Raw genomic sequence first — 15518 nt, 5'->3', positions numbered from 1 at the left:
TTGCGCTATTATGATCAATCCAAGTGCATGCAAGTCGGGAGGGTACTAAACCGCAGAAGAGGCTGTGTATCGAAGGGGGGGGGGGGAGAGAGAGAGGGCTTCCAGAACAGACCTGGGCGGGGGTAATTCTCATGTTACAACTGGTAGTGCAAAGGAAGTTTAATTTAAGTTTAGTTTCATTCATAGGAAGTCCAAATATAGGCAACAGGTGAGGTCGACAGGATGACATCATTCTGAACATGTCCCTTGTTGCATAAGGCAGTGTGACATCACCGGATGCCCAAATATAAGCAGGGGGCGGAACCAGAGTGATGATGTCAATCCGAACATGTCTGGACAGGTTCTGTTCAGTATGACGTCAACCCGAAGTGTTACGTCATCAGATGCCCAAATATGGGTAGGGGCGTGGCCGGAAGATGACGTCACTCCGAACATCTCTGGACTTGTTCTGTTCAGTATGACGTCACCCGGAAGTGACGTTACCGGATGCCCAAGTAAGGGCATTTAGGGTGAGGGTCGGAAGTATGACATCACCTGGAAGTGAATTTACCGGATGCCCAAATAACGGCATTGGGGTGAGGGTAGGAAATATGACATCACCCGGAAGTGACGTACCGGATGCCCAAATAAAGGCATTGGGGTGAGGGTCGGAAGTAAGACATCAACCGGAAGTGGCATAGTGGATGCCCAAATATGGGCATTGGGGCGTGGTCGGAAGTATGACATCGCCCAGAAGCAGCATCATTGGCAGTCCAAATTGTTAAAGGGAGTGGTTAAAAACAGTAAAGTGACATCACTCATTTTGGGCACCCTGCCAAAAGAGGCGGTGCTAAGGGGCGGGACTTCCGGTGATGTCACACCTGTCAAAAGTTGGATGAAAGGCGGACTTGTCCTATCTCTAACGGCAGAGGTTTCATGATTCATAAACATTACTTAAAGCTCATTAGCTGGCTAATTTCCTATTCACATCCACTTAGCTGCTATGAGTATCGTGGGTGGATTGAATTGTTTAAAACTGTGTGGGTGTCAACCAAGATAGCATTTAGCTACCAACACAACCACCGTTGGTCACTATAATACGAACCCCACCAGGGGACATCATGAGAATATTTAAGATTGCAATACTATTGCGTTTTATTACAAACTTTTGCATTATAAAGCAATAAGTTTAACGTTTTTATTGCATTATTTCGGGATAAAAATAATTATTGCAAAACAACGCAATGTTATTTAAGGAAGAGAACAAAAGACGTCCACTTCCAGGTCGTAGCTTTAACAATAACGTGGCGCTGGGATGAGCATGAACGATGGTTTAGAGAGATTTTTACGCTCTGTTGGAATTTTTAGCGGGTCACTCGGACATAACCCCATATTTCAATTCACAAAAAACAACTATCTACTCAATGTATGTTTGTTTTATCTGTCATGAAGGCATCCAATGAAAACAAAAACCGACACAAGTTGATGGCATTTGATTGTCTGTTTCTTTCAATGTCTGGGGTTCAGGAATCATACAGAATCAGATCTGGGCTGCTTTTCTTATCTCGCAAACGCTCAAACCCATGAAAGGCGAAGTCAGAAAAGGCGCGATCTAAAATGTGAACCTCACATTTATAATGTTGTCTTGATTATAAGTCTAAACAAAGTTTGGATGTTAGTCCAAACAAAGATTGGATGTTGGTAGATGTCATCTTCTCCAGCTGTGTTTTTTTGGACCAGAGTGCCCTAATCAATCAATCAATCAATCAATCACATTTTATTTATATAGCACTTTTCATACATAAAAATGCAACTCAAAGTGCTTTAAAACATTCAAAGCAAAACATAGAATTATCTTCAATCAAAAGAAAAGATAAATTATTTAAAAGTTGTTGAAAGCCAAACTAAAAAGGTGTGTCTTGAGCTTCCTCTTGAAAATATCAACAGTCTCTGCAGACCTGACGTCCTCTGGCAGGCTATTCCAAAGGTGAGGACCAAAACGGCTGAATGCAGCCTCGCCATGCATTTTGGTCCTCACCCTTGGAATAAATAAAAGGCCGGCGCCAGAGGACGTCAGGATCCGCGAGGGCTGGTATGATAAAAGCAAATCAGATAAATAAGATGGCCCAAGACCATTAACACATTTATAAACTAATAAAAGTACTTTAAAATCGATCCTGAAACACACAGGGAGCCAATGCAGCAATTTCAAAACTGGCGTAATGTGCTCCCTTCCTCTGGTTCTCGTCAGCGGCTGAATTCTGCAGTAGTTGCAGTGGTGAAATGCTCTTTTTCGGGAGGCCAGAGAACAGGGCATTACAGTAATCTAAACGACAGGAAATAAAGGCATGCATCAGCACTTCCGTGTTAGCCTGAGAGAGAAAGGGGCGGACTCTGGCGATATTCTTAAGGTGATAAAAACCAATCTTGGTTACATTTTTAATATGAGGAATAAAACTGACCTCAGAGTCAAAAATGACGCCAAGGTTCTTCACACAATGTGAGGGATTAAAAATGTGTAGTTTTGGTAAAAGCTTCTCTCTCTGACCTTCGGGACCGATAACTAAAACCTCAGTCTTGTCCTGATTGAGCTGTAGGAAATTATCTGCCATCCATGACTTGATATCTAAAATGCAATTTAAAAGGGTATCAATGGGTCCTGTGTCATCAGGAGACACGGCAATATACAGCTGCGTGTCATCAGCATAGCTGTGAAAGCTGATGCCGTGTCCCCTGATGACATCCCCGAGGGGAAGCATATAAAGATTCAAAAGTAGGGGGCCTAAAATCGAACCTTGAGGAACCCCACATTTAATTTCATGGGTTTTGGAGGAACAAGTATACATACTTACAAAGAAATATCGGTCTGTGAGATAGGAATAAAACCAGTCAAAAACAGTACCAGAGATGCCCACTAGATTTTTAAGTCTATTTAATAAAATTTGGTGATCTACTGTATCAAAAGCAGCGCTTAGATCCAGTAGCACCAAGACTGTGAGTTTTCTCACGTCTGCAGTGCACCTAATATCATTTAAAATCCTTAAAAGAGCAGTCTCCGTACTGTGGTTCATTCTAAAACCAGATTGATATTTCTCCAAAATATTATTTGTATTTAAAAAATGATTCAACTGGATGAAAACCAGTTTTTCTAAAATCGTACTTAAAAACGGTAAGTTGGATACGGGTCTGTAATTATTAAAAACGCTCGGGTCAGAACTGCTCTTCTTCAGAAGGGGCTTCACCACCGCCGTTTTAAAGGCAGCGGGGAAGACGCCCGTCTGAAGAGAGCAATTGACTATATTTAAAATTTGTTCTTCAAAAAATCCATAAAATGTCTTAAAAAGAAATGTGGGAATTGGATCCAAAAGGCAGGTTGTTGGGTTTACCTGGGAGAAAACTCGAACAAGTGTCCTTGCATCAACCAGGGCAAAACTTTCCAGTGTTTCCTCATGTAAATATGATTGTCCGGGTTTATTAAAACTTGTGTTTTGACGGGCTAAAAGACTGGATCTTATGTCATCGATTTTACTTCTGAAGTGGTCTGCAAAGTCCTCACAGAGAGTATCTGTTGGTCTCTGTGGGGACTTATTAAAATCAGAACTAGTTAAAAGTTCAAAGGTGGAGAAGAGAACCCTGGGGTTGTTTTTATTGACTGTAATGAGGTTTGAGAAATAGGAAGATCTTGCCAGTTTTACTGTTTTATTGTAGGATTTCAGTTGTTCGCATAAAATTTCATAGTGTACTGTAAGTTTACTTTTTCTCCACCTCCTCTCTGCACTCCTGCATTTTCTCTTTGATATTTTGATAGCATTGTTTCTCCACGGGGGTACAGTCTTTGTTTTTGTTGTTTTAATTAAAAGTGGAGCTACTGAATCTAATGATGATTTAAGATGTAGGTTAAAATTGTCAACAATAAGATCACAGGGTGCAGGTAAAATGTCAGCAGGAGTGCTTTTTAAGATCTCGATAAAATTTGCAGCCACCTCAGAAGATAGGTAGCGTTTCTTCACTGTTCTGACCGGGACTGCTAGATGGTTAAAACTGGCGATGTTAAAATAGACACAGTAGTGGTCTGACACTGCCAAGTCAACAACAGAGGACACACCAGCAGACAAGCCATAGGTTATAACCAAATCCAGGGTGTGTCCTCTGTTGTGAGTTGGCTGCAAGACGTGCTGTTTAAAATCCAAGCAGTTTAAAAGGTTTGAAAAAAGCCTCTGCCGAAAATTCTCCCCAAGGACTGGCTTCAATCCTTCCTTGGTTCCTGTAAACATCCTTTAACTAACATTCTTCTAAAATTCAACTAAAATTCTCCCCAAGGACTGGCTTCAATCCTTCCTTGGTTCCTGTAAACATCCTTTAACTAACATTCTTAAACACAAGACTACTTGAATGCAGTGTGTGTGTGCGTTTGGGTGCGTGATCATGGTCGCGCACAGAAAATACAGAAGGCACAAAGGGTTTCTTGATTCCATTAACTGAATGTGTGATGACCATAATTGTGTAATGCCATTACCAGAGCTGGGCACTTGACCATTTTTTTCCGGTCCGGCCGCGATCCTCCGGCCATATTCATAAACATTGTTGGCTCCCGCCCCATTCCGCCCCCCCCCCCAACCCCCCCCAAAAAAGCATCCGTGATTGACGTTGCTGCGGGAGAGACGCTAACGGCAGAGGCTTTTTAAGCATCATTAGCTGGCTAATTTACTATTCGAACCCGCTGTGGACACGCTTCAAATGCGCCAGTAGTATTTACCCAACTGCGTGCTTCCTTGCATTCCTTGATTTGTCGTATTGTAGAATTATTTGGGTCCAATAATTATAGAGAAGAGTCGTAGAAGAAGTCACAGAAGTTACTTATTTATTTTGCACACTTCCCCTCCTTCAAGATAAAAGCATACCAGCAAACCACTATACAATGCAGGTTTGCTATAGCGTATTTCCGGAAGTAGTGAACGCCAGAAAAAGTGCATGAACTCCACCTTGATGTGCGTCTGAATATACTCGTGGACACAAATTGTTTTGAAACAAGTCGGGGGGCGTCGCTTCAAAAAGACAGCGACAACAATGCATATCGTGCATGCTACAACCATAAAGGGATGACTAGACGATGCATTTAATTTTATTGCGAAAACGATCTGGAAGGTGACGGCTAAGGGGGAACGTGGGTGAGTAGCTTGTTTACTTTGAGTGATGAGACTTTGCAACAGCAGCAACAAGCTGCGTGGTTCATCCGTCTCCGTGTGGGAAACTGTATGTCATCGCAACATGTGAGACAGCAACGTGCGCTCAAGAAAAAAAAAAAAAAATCCCTTTAGGAGTTCAAAATCTGCAATGTTTTGGGAATACTGGTTTTAAGTTCTTTGTTCATGTTTAATAAAAATCCTCAAAAGAGTAAATACTTTTACAATTATTGAAGGGTTACAAAAACAAAACACGACTTGAGTATTAATGGAAGAAATTGTTTTTAAGTGTTATGCATTTACCAACTGATTTATACTAAATGTAACCACGTTGGATGATTTGTGAATTTATGTCCAACCACACCTCTGCTGTGATGACCCTGATGACATCTCATAATTTGCCAGACTGCTAACATCACCTACAACAGGGGTCTTCAATCTTGTTCCTCGATGAGCAGATAATTACCAAGGTTTGCAGAAGCTCGATAACAATCCTGATCAGGTGTGTCGCAGCAAGTAGAGATGGAAAACAGGCAGAACACCAGACCTCGAGACCCCTGTTCTCCAATCGATCACCATCAATCAAACAACATCAATCTAACCTGTTTGATATCCCAGGCCCAGGAATGTCAGCCACATCCAGCCATCAGATTCACTCAGTGATTGGGTCCTGAGAGAAACTACATCACAGAAATTAAATGGATACATTCTACAGACAACAGCCCTAATGTTTGGCACATGCTGTCTGAATTAAGTAACTGCTAGCACAAATCTCATTGTCCAGAAGGGGAATGCGCCAAGGGGCAGGTCTCTGAGGGGGGTTGGAATAAAGGTGTGAAAGAAGGAGTTAGAATGTGTATGAGATTTGGGTGAATGTTTTAGGGACGGGACCCATGAAAGAAACCTGATGAGGGGGACCGACAAACCCTTTTAGCAATGGGCTAACAGGCGTTATGTGACATGAACAGCCACAGTGAATCTTCATGAGAACACTTTATTGTGTCGTGTCACTTATCAACGCTGCATACGCACAAAACGGGGCCTGAAAGATGCGTACACAACTTCCTACGCAAAGTATGTGGCCGATCAAAAAAAAAACTTGACGGGAAAAATTGCGCAAGTATATGGCGGCCGGACTTATCAAAGCTGCGTGCGCACAAAACAGGCGTGAAAGATGCGTACGCAATGTGCCGCGTTAAGTACGTGACTCTCTCCCATAAAAATGGACAAATTTAAAAAAAGGGCTCGACTAAGCATGGCCAGAAGTGGATTTTAGTCCAGCCCACTAATCGGCCCTCATACGTGTGACGCAGCCTACTCAGTGAAAGGCTTCTTTATACTCCGTGTCAGCGTGAGCGACAACTGCCGCATTGATTCACGTGACCGATGCATTGTGCTGTTGGCAACAGGTCTGCGACACATGCCACGCATACATCAGGAATTGTTGCTGCTCTGATCAGTCCATTATGTCACATGTTGCGATGACGTAGTTTCCGAAACTGAGGAGAGGATGCACCACGCAGCTCGTTGCTGCTGCAAAGCAAACTAGTTTGGCAGCGGCGTGGGTGTTATGTCACGTATGTGTGTGTAAAGGAGTTACTCACGCACACACCCCCTTAGCCGCCACCTTCCAGATCGTTTTTGCAATACAATTAAATGCATCGTCTAGTCATCTCGGTCCCTTTATGGTTGTAACAGACACGATATCCATTGTTGTCACTGTCTTTTTGAAGCGATGTCCCCCAACTTGGAACGTAACTTTCAAAACAACTTGTGTCCGCGAGTCAAGTCATGCACTTCTTCTGGCGTCTTTCCTACTACAAGCAATACAGCAGGACTTTCTCATTGAAATTAACGAATCTCTCTCTCTCTCTCAATACACCGTAGCAAACCTGCTGTGTACAGTATAGTGGTTTGCTGGTATGCTTTTATTTTGAAGGCCGGGAAGTGTGAAGGAGGGGAAGTGTGGAAAATAAGTATTGGTGGCGCGTTTGAAGCGTGTTTGAAACGTGTCCACAGTGGGTTTGAATAGTAAATTAGCCAGCTAATCATCTTTAAATAAACCTCTGCCGTTAGCATCTCTCCCGCGGCGCCGTCATGCACAGGGCGAGGTTGAAAATTTTTATGAATAAGGGCGGGGGCTCGAGGCCGGAAGGGTACCAAGGTCAAGGGTGGAGGGTCGCGGCCGGACCGGCAAGAAAGGGTCAAGTGCCCAGCTCTGGTTGCACTTTATGTACAACTTTTTCTTTGTTTTGTCTATCCTTTTATAAAGACGCTGCTCATGCTTTTTAAAGCGCCCCTCTGGGATAAATGAAGTGTTTTGATTGCAAAATCACATATTTATTCGGTACTTGTAAACTATTTACAATATTTTCGTATGCTGCAGAATTGGTACAGTACTTCTCATGAGGGTTACGTCCACGCAAATGAGGCCGGTTCTGCTGCAGAAAAACTGGGTGCACATTTTTCTGCAGATACATACAGAAATGATTAAATAAACTTGATACTGACCTGAACATTGACATAACCAAAATATCGAACATGATTGAAAACACTCATGTTAGTCTGTCAACTGCATTTTAGTTTGACAAAAGAAAGAGCAATGAATTAATAGTGCATTTAATGAATGATTTAACATTTAAAGAAAAATCGGGAAAAGTTGTAAATAAAGTCAATAATTAATTACAGAAAGCCTTGTTAAATAAATAAATTATTATTATTATATAACACCAATAAGTAAACAATTAACCTTGTTAATATTTGTTTAAGGCTAAATTCAATAAATCAAATTAAATGTGTTTTATCAATGTTTCATAGACACTCCCAAGTGGTTCTTAGAAGACATGCGGGACTGTAAAAACATTTCCACATTTGTGGCCTTTCAGCGCCACCATTTTATTTTATTTTTACTTCATGGGGACATGTTGCATGAGGAGCATCCTGACAAACAAGTGTCCTTTCTTAGTGCGGTAGTTATCCGAAGAAAAAAGCTAGTCAGACAATCAATGAATTGGTATCACCTGTGGTGGGTTATTGTGCGCTGTCCAATGTCAAACTTAAATTAAACTTAAAAACACATAAATTGCAACAGTTATAATTAACCCTTTGCAATTCCACCTGGCAGTTTTACCTGAACGAAAGGTGCACCAAAGTAAATTTGATGCTGTACTTGAACCATTTGGAGTATCAACATAGTTTTGGTCTCTTTTTGAAGATAACGCTTTGAATTTTTCTCCTCAACAGTCAGAATCTTTTTAAGTGGTACTGGCGCTGAATTATTGAAGGATACATAAAAGAAGGCCGTGGGTCGGCCTTCTTCAAAGTGTTAGTGTTCTAAATTCAAAGCGTTTTCTTCAAAAAGAGACCAAAACTATGCCGATACTCCAAATGGTTCAAGTACAGCATCAAATTTACTTTGGTGCCCCTTTCGTTCAGGTAAAACTGCCAGGTGGAATTGCAAAGGGCTACGAAAATGCAAATATACTTACAAGATCAATCAATTCCTTCGCTGGTCCTCACAGTTTCCGTTGCAGGAGTGAAAAACTCACCAGCGCCCACTGTGCCGCCTCTATTGTATAATTTATACAAAAATCATGCCATGCATTGCTTTAACACTGATGTATTATATTTTGTGGTGTGACTTTATATGTAATCATGTTGTGCAAATAACACAATGTCAGTTGTTTTGTTAACATTATGTTTCTGTTTGAAATACTATATTGCATTATTTCACTGTATTACAGCCCCCCCCCTACTGTCAAATTTATAGAGGTCTGGGCATGCGCAGTAAGGGCGAGAGGGATATGTTGTTGGTCATGGTGGAAGGCAAACAGGTGGTTGCGCAGTTAGGAGAATAAAAGTATATTGAAAGCTTAATAAACATCATGTTTATTCAAGTCAAGTCAAATTTATTTATATAGCCCTTAAACACAGGAAAGTCTCAAAGGGCTTCACATATGCACCAGATCATACACACGACATCCCCTGATCTTAACCCCCAGGAGGGCAAGGAAAAACTCAAAAAACCCCATCTGGGAAAAAATGAGAAACCTTGAGAAGGGACCACAGATGGGGGAATCCCCCTTCCAGGATGATCAGGCTGCAATGGATGCCGAGTGGGCAACATTGAACACACATTATAGTACAATACAGTGTTTGTTAAAGTGATGTGAAAGTTAATCAAAGGAAGTGCTGCAGGAAGATGACATCGGTGAGGTGAGCAGGGGCCAAATGGTCAATGCAGAAATCACCATAGCAGTGCCTCCGAGGATGTGGTCAGCCTCCAATCTTGTAGCAGTCAGTTGCTGTTGGATCGAAACAGCAATCTCCAATTCGGTTGGCATCACCTAATTCCTAATTCCTAAGCCTGGTAAAAGTGGACAGAAAAAGACTAGAAGCGGCAGTAAAGAGGCCAAAACAAACAGTCCAACTAAATGCAGAATCGTACAAATAAGCGGTGCCCGAATAGAAAACGCTCTAGAGCCTGCAAACTTCTTTTTGGCTCTCGGGATCACTAAAAGGCTATCACATTTTGTGACTGAAGGTTTCGGATCGGAACATATGGTATCACTAAGTCGACGAGATAGGAAAGTGCTAAGCCGTGCAGTATTTTGTAGGTAAGTAGCAAAACCTTGAAATCGCATCTCAAGTGGACTGGGAGCCAATGCAAATTGGCTAATATCGGAGTAATATTATCAAACTTTCTCGTCCTTGTCAAGAGTCTTGCTGTGGCATTTTGGACTAACTGCAGACTTTTAATACTAGACATGCGAAGGCCAGAGAGCAAAACGTTACAATCGAGGCGAGACGTAACAAACGCGTGGATTAAAATTCCTGCATTACTATTCGACAGAATTGGACGAATTTCACCAATATTACTTTGATGGAAAAACGCGTTTCTAGTAATATTCCTAATGTGCATTTGAAAAGAGAGTTGGGTCGAATATAACACCAAGATTTTTTGTTTAATCACTTTGGGTAATAGTACATTTACCGAGCCTCAGAGTGGTGTTCTTAAATAGGTGCAGCTGACGAGCAGGGCCAATAATCATCTTGGTTTTATCGGAGTGAAAAAGCAAAAAATTGAGAGACATCCATTGTTTAATCTCAGCAAGGCACTCTAAATTACAGCAATTAGCCGGGTTTGTTATCTCGAGCGGCATATATAATTGGGTATCGTCAGCATAACAATGAAAACTAATGTTATATTTACGTATAATGTCACCAAGCGGAAACATGTAGATGCTCAACAATGGGGGTCCTAGTACGGATCCCTGCGGGACTCCACATGTAACTTTACAAAACTCAGAAGTTGCATTGCCATGAATTACATGGTGCGTCCTTTCTCAGAGGTAAGTATTAAACCAAGAAAGTGCGGAATCTGAGATACCAACACATCCTTCAAGGCGTTCTAATAGTATGTTATGATCGACGGTGTCAAAAGCAGCACTAAGGTCAAGTAAAAGTAGTATTGATGAGGTGTCGGAGTCCATAGCTAGGAGAAGATCATTAATCACTTTAGCAAGAGCCGTCTCAGTCAAGGGATGGGCTTTAAATCCTGATTGAAGAATTTCAAATCGATTATTAGCGGCCATATAGTCACTAAGCTGTTGCACTACAACATTTTCGAGAATTTTCGCAATAAACGGGAGATCTGAAACTGGCCTATAATTACTGAAGTTCTCTGGATCAAGGTTTGGCCGGTTAAGCAGAGGTCGAATAACAGCGGTCTTAAAAACTGCTGGTACAGTGCCCGAGGTGAGTGATAAATTAATGATATTTAAGACGGAGGGTCCTAGGTTTGTAAACAATTCTTTGATGAGTTTACCAGGAAGCGGGTCGAGCATGCAAGTTGTCTGTTTTGCCGCGCCAACTAATTTTGTTAGGCTTTCAAGAGATACAGTTTTAAAAAGAGAGAGGGTTGTCAGAGAGCTATCAGCCATAATACCCCTGGCTGGCATCAGTATTCGCGGAATTCAACAGGGTTTTAGGAGCGGTGTCCTTAATCTCGTCCCGAATGCACTCAATCTTCTGCGTAAAGAATTGCATGAAGTCATGGGCTGAATGGGAGGAGCTAGTGGAGGTTGGCAGCTATTGCATTAGCATTGCCACTGTATCAAATAAATATTTAGGATTGTTTTTATTTAGAACAATTAATCAAGAAAAGTAATTAGTTTTGGCAAAGGCGATTGCCTCTTTGTATATTAGTAAGCTATCACACCATGCCTGATAGAAGACCTCAAGTTTAGTCGCACGCCATTTGCGCTCTAGCTTCCTACATGATTGTTTAAGTGAGCGGGTTTCCTCAGTAAACCACGGAGTAGGCCGTTTAGGATGGGTTTTAGGTCTTAATGGTGCTACGGAGTCAAGCACTTTTAACAGAGCAGCATTAAAATCATTTGTGAGATTGTCAATCGAACCAATATAGCTCGGAAATGAAGCAGTTGCTAGGGGCAGTAGTTCAGACAGTGCAGCTGTGGTTGAAGAACTAATATTTCGGCTGCTAAAGCTTTGATTGTGGTCAGGACGATGGTAATGAGCCCGCACTTCAAATTTTATAAAGTTATAGTCAGACATAACAGTAGTACACGGTAATACCATTACATTTGAGAATGCTGAACCTCGAGTTAGAACCAAAAGTATTACCATTTTTATGCGTCCCTTCATCAATTATCTGCGTGAAATCAAAACTATCAATTATTATCTGAAACGCCGCTGTAAGTGGTTCCGACGGGAGATTCATATGAATGTTAAAGTCACCCATAATCACTATATTATCTGCCTGAGTTACCAAATCAGCCAAAAACTCAGAGAACTCATCTAAAAATCCAGCGTACGAGCAAAGGGGATGGTAAATAACTGTGAGAAAAAATGTCAATGAGGCTGTAGATCGCATAATGAGCTCTTCAAATGTTTTAAAGACGTCGCTAGAATGCGGGCCAAGTTTGAAGTCAGATTCATAAGGCCTACACCCCCACCTTTCTTATGAGAGCGCGCAACATGTGAACTAACAAAGTTTGGAGACGAGGCCTCATTTAGCGGTAAAAAATTATCATGTTTTAACCAGGTCTCGCAAAGCCCAATCATGTCAAGTTTATGGTCTCTTATGAGGTCATTAACCAACAGAGCTTTTGAAGGGAGTGATCAGATTAAATCGTTTCAGTAAAATAGGTTTATCCAGATAATTGCCCATAACAGGATTCCTAATCATAATATTAATAAGATTGTGTTCCCTGGGTCCTGTATTGTACCTCGAACAACTATAAGCGGGGCGGGAGGGTACGACTGTCGGAATATGGTAGTTATTTATTGGCTCTCAAGTACTATTATTATCATATTGCACCACCTCAGTAGAAAAAATATTGCTATGTGATGCAGGAATATGTGGTGTGTACGGCTCTAATCTAAATAAAAAACTGTGTGTTGTCAGAGTCTAGCATAGCGCTAGTTAATTCTAGCCTTACAGACTCCATACCCATTCTTACAGGCTGGCTAATCGCCTGTAACCCGACCTGCTCTGATGTGAACTGTCATGGAAGGCTCAAACAGTAATCTATTTCGAGAAAGAGTGATGGCGCCTTCCCATTTAGGGTGAAGGTCCCAGAAAGAAGGCCAATTATCTACAAGCTGCAGTCCCTGCTCACTACAAAAGCTAGCCAGCCACCGGTTAAGCGAGAATAATCTGCTAAACCTCTCATCATTGCCTCTCGCAGGCAAGGGGCCAGAGATAATTACTTGATGCTGACTCATCTTTCTAGCGAGATCAAAAGTCCTAGCTTTGTTCTTCTTTGTGATCTCTGATTGCCTCATCCTAGTATCATTGGAGCCGACGTGTATCACTACGTCGGAGTGCCTAGTGTTGTTTACCCTGTGCTGATGTCTAGTCCTTTTGCGAGTCAGCTCCCGAAGATTAGCTTCAATGTCGGTTGGTCTGGCCCTAGGAATACACATTACGGTGGGTGGATTTTTAAGCTTAATATTACGGTTATGGAGTCACCTATTATGAAAGTGCAGGAGCCAGTAGACCGAGGTGGAATGGGACTAGCTAACGGGCTGAATCTGTTATGCAGCTGAACAGGCTCACCGCGATTAGCAGGCCTCTTAGGGCTAATGCTAATCGGACTAGCAGGTTGGCTACAACCCATACTAACAGTTGTGTCCGCCACATCTACGGTTACTACATTATTCTAATCTATCTGACGGACACGTCCCTCTAGCAGGGAAAGTCTTTCAATGAGACGAGAGCAAGTGGTGCACCAAGACTTAGTTGCGTGTAGTCGCCCGGTGGATGAAGGCAGTTGAGCAGCTGAAGGGCAGCCGAGAAAGCCCGCTGGTGTCCGAGTTGTTGTGTGGCCGAGACTGATGTGTTTATTGAGTGAAGGATCGACACTGTTAGCAGAGGATGGCTTCTAACTACTAAGTACAGCAGAGGTTTGACCAAATCAGACCGTATGAATGCTGGAAAAAGGAAATCAACGTTTGGAGACTAATTACTGAACTCGACAAAAAAGCAAGCACTTGCTTTTGGCTCTGGACCTGGACTGGAAGGAAGAGTTTGTGAAATCGCCATGGAGATTACAGCTGATGATTTGGATAAGGATGATGGTATGGAGACATTGTTAACGAAACTGGACGGTGTTTTTCTAAAAGGGGAAAAGGATTGTACATACGAGGCCTATGCACATTTTGATCGAATAACGAAAGACAGCTCCGTTTCAATGGAAGATTACATCATTGACTTTGAACAGCGTTACAACTAGGGATGTGTGCAACTAGTCATTTAACCGTTCAATCGTCTACGATTTATTAAACGTTTCGCATTTCATTAGTCGGTTAAACACTGCATTAAGTATATCCTGTTCCTCACACCTCTGCCACTGTAAACAAGCTGAGCACCAAGAGAGAGCCTTCCCACCCCCAACCATAATAATAATAAATAAATAATAATAATAAATGCCATGCATTGCATTGGCAAATGTATCAGAAATGTATTTCTCTTTCAATTGTTCACCTTTATTCTGTCAGTTGTTGTTATAATAATAGAATTTAAATTAACAAACTGTGTTGTGTGCGGGCAGCGTGGGATCGATTCCAGCTCAGTGACAGTGTCTATGTGTGCCCTGCGACTGGCTGGCGACCAGTTCGGGGTGTAGTCTGCCTTCGCCCATTGACGGCTGGGATAGGCTCCAGCAACTCCCCGCGACCCTATATAGGATAAGCGGTTTGGAAGATGACATGACATGACAACAAACTGTCCTGAATGTTTGGGCTAAAATAGCCCCTAAATACACAAAGCAATTGCATTGTAAATTTTGAATTCAATATGTATTAAATTTCACATTTTTTTGCTTATAGACTAGTCGCAAATAAAATTTGAGACTAGTCGGCGTGCAAATTAGTTGATATTCCCATCCCTAGTTACAACTGAATGAAAAAATATGACATGACACTACCTGATGCCGGATTACCATTCAAGCTCGCGGCATGGACGGAGTTGAATTACTCTTCAATGAAGTCCGCGCTAAAACGGATTTTTGGAACGAAAGCGACAAGTTCGTCAAATGCTATTCAGCTGAGTTGAGATGCAGCTTTCCTCACGGATCAACGAGAAATAAAAGGTAAAAGAAACGCGGCGTTCAAAAGTGGTCAAGTGAGGACACTGTTACCAGGTACCAATCCATTGGATAAATTTGGCAAGCATTCGAGATGTGCTGTGTATCAAAGTACTTTCCATTGGGCCAAGGACTTCCCCCACAAGAAGAGTGAGCAAGTAAAAATAATTGAAGATGAAAATGTGGATGAAGTTAACATAACTTTGTGGACACAGGACCCCATGTCTGAAATTTTTCTGACTGAATCTCTGGGAGCAGCTATCATAGACACCGCATGCACACACACAGTATGAAGTGAGAAGTGGCTGGAGAGCTATGTCAATGAGCTCAGTCAAGAGAAAGTCAACAAGCTGATGAAAACAGAGAACCCCAGTTGTCGGCCTTTTCGTTTTGGTGATGGAAATTTACAGAGCCGCACTTGACCTTTTTTGCCGGTCCGGCCGCGACCCTCCACCCTTGACCTGGGTACCCTTCCGGCCGCGACCCCCCGCCCTTATTCATAAAAATTATCACCCCCCCACCACGTTACGACCGCTGACCCCCCCCCAAAAAACGTCCGTGATTGACGCCGCTGCGAGAGAGATGCTAACGGCAGAGGCTTTTTAAGGATCATTAGCTAGCTAATTTACTATTCGAACACGCTGTGGACACGCTTCAAAATGCGCCACTAGTACTTTACTACTTTCCCAACTTCGTGTGCTTACTTCCATTGCGAGCCCCGGGGTTGGTTTTGTCGTATTATATA

At 42.2% G+C, this 15518-nt stretch overlaps 1 protein-coding gene and 2 pseudogenes across 5 annotated transcripts in view; 1 reads left to right on the top strand and 2 right to left on the bottom strand.

Annotated features, from left to right (window-relative positions):
- Positions 1-15518, top strand: part of LOC147135051 (MAGUK p55 subfamily member 2-like) — a 161663-nt gene that overhangs the window by 144067 nt on the left and 2078 nt on the right. The gene's annotated exons all lie outside the window — the stretch shown is intronic.
- LOC147135053 (uncharacterized) lies at positions 9045-12720 on the bottom strand (annotated as a pseudogene).
- On the bottom strand, positions 12692-15483 carry LOC147135052 (uncharacterized; annotated as a pseudogene).

The sequence above is a fragment of the Filicampus tigris genome, chromosome 16, assembly GCF_054856515.1.
Source record: "Filicampus tigris isolate MCC_2025a chromosome 16, RoL_Ftig_1.0, whole genome shotgun sequence".
NCBI classification, from domain to species: Eukaryota; Metazoa; Chordata; class Actinopteri; order Syngnathiformes; family Syngnathidae; genus Filicampus; species Filicampus tigris.
The sequence above is the reverse complement of the archived record's forward strand: the minus strand, read 5'-3'. Positions and strand labels throughout refer to the sequence as shown.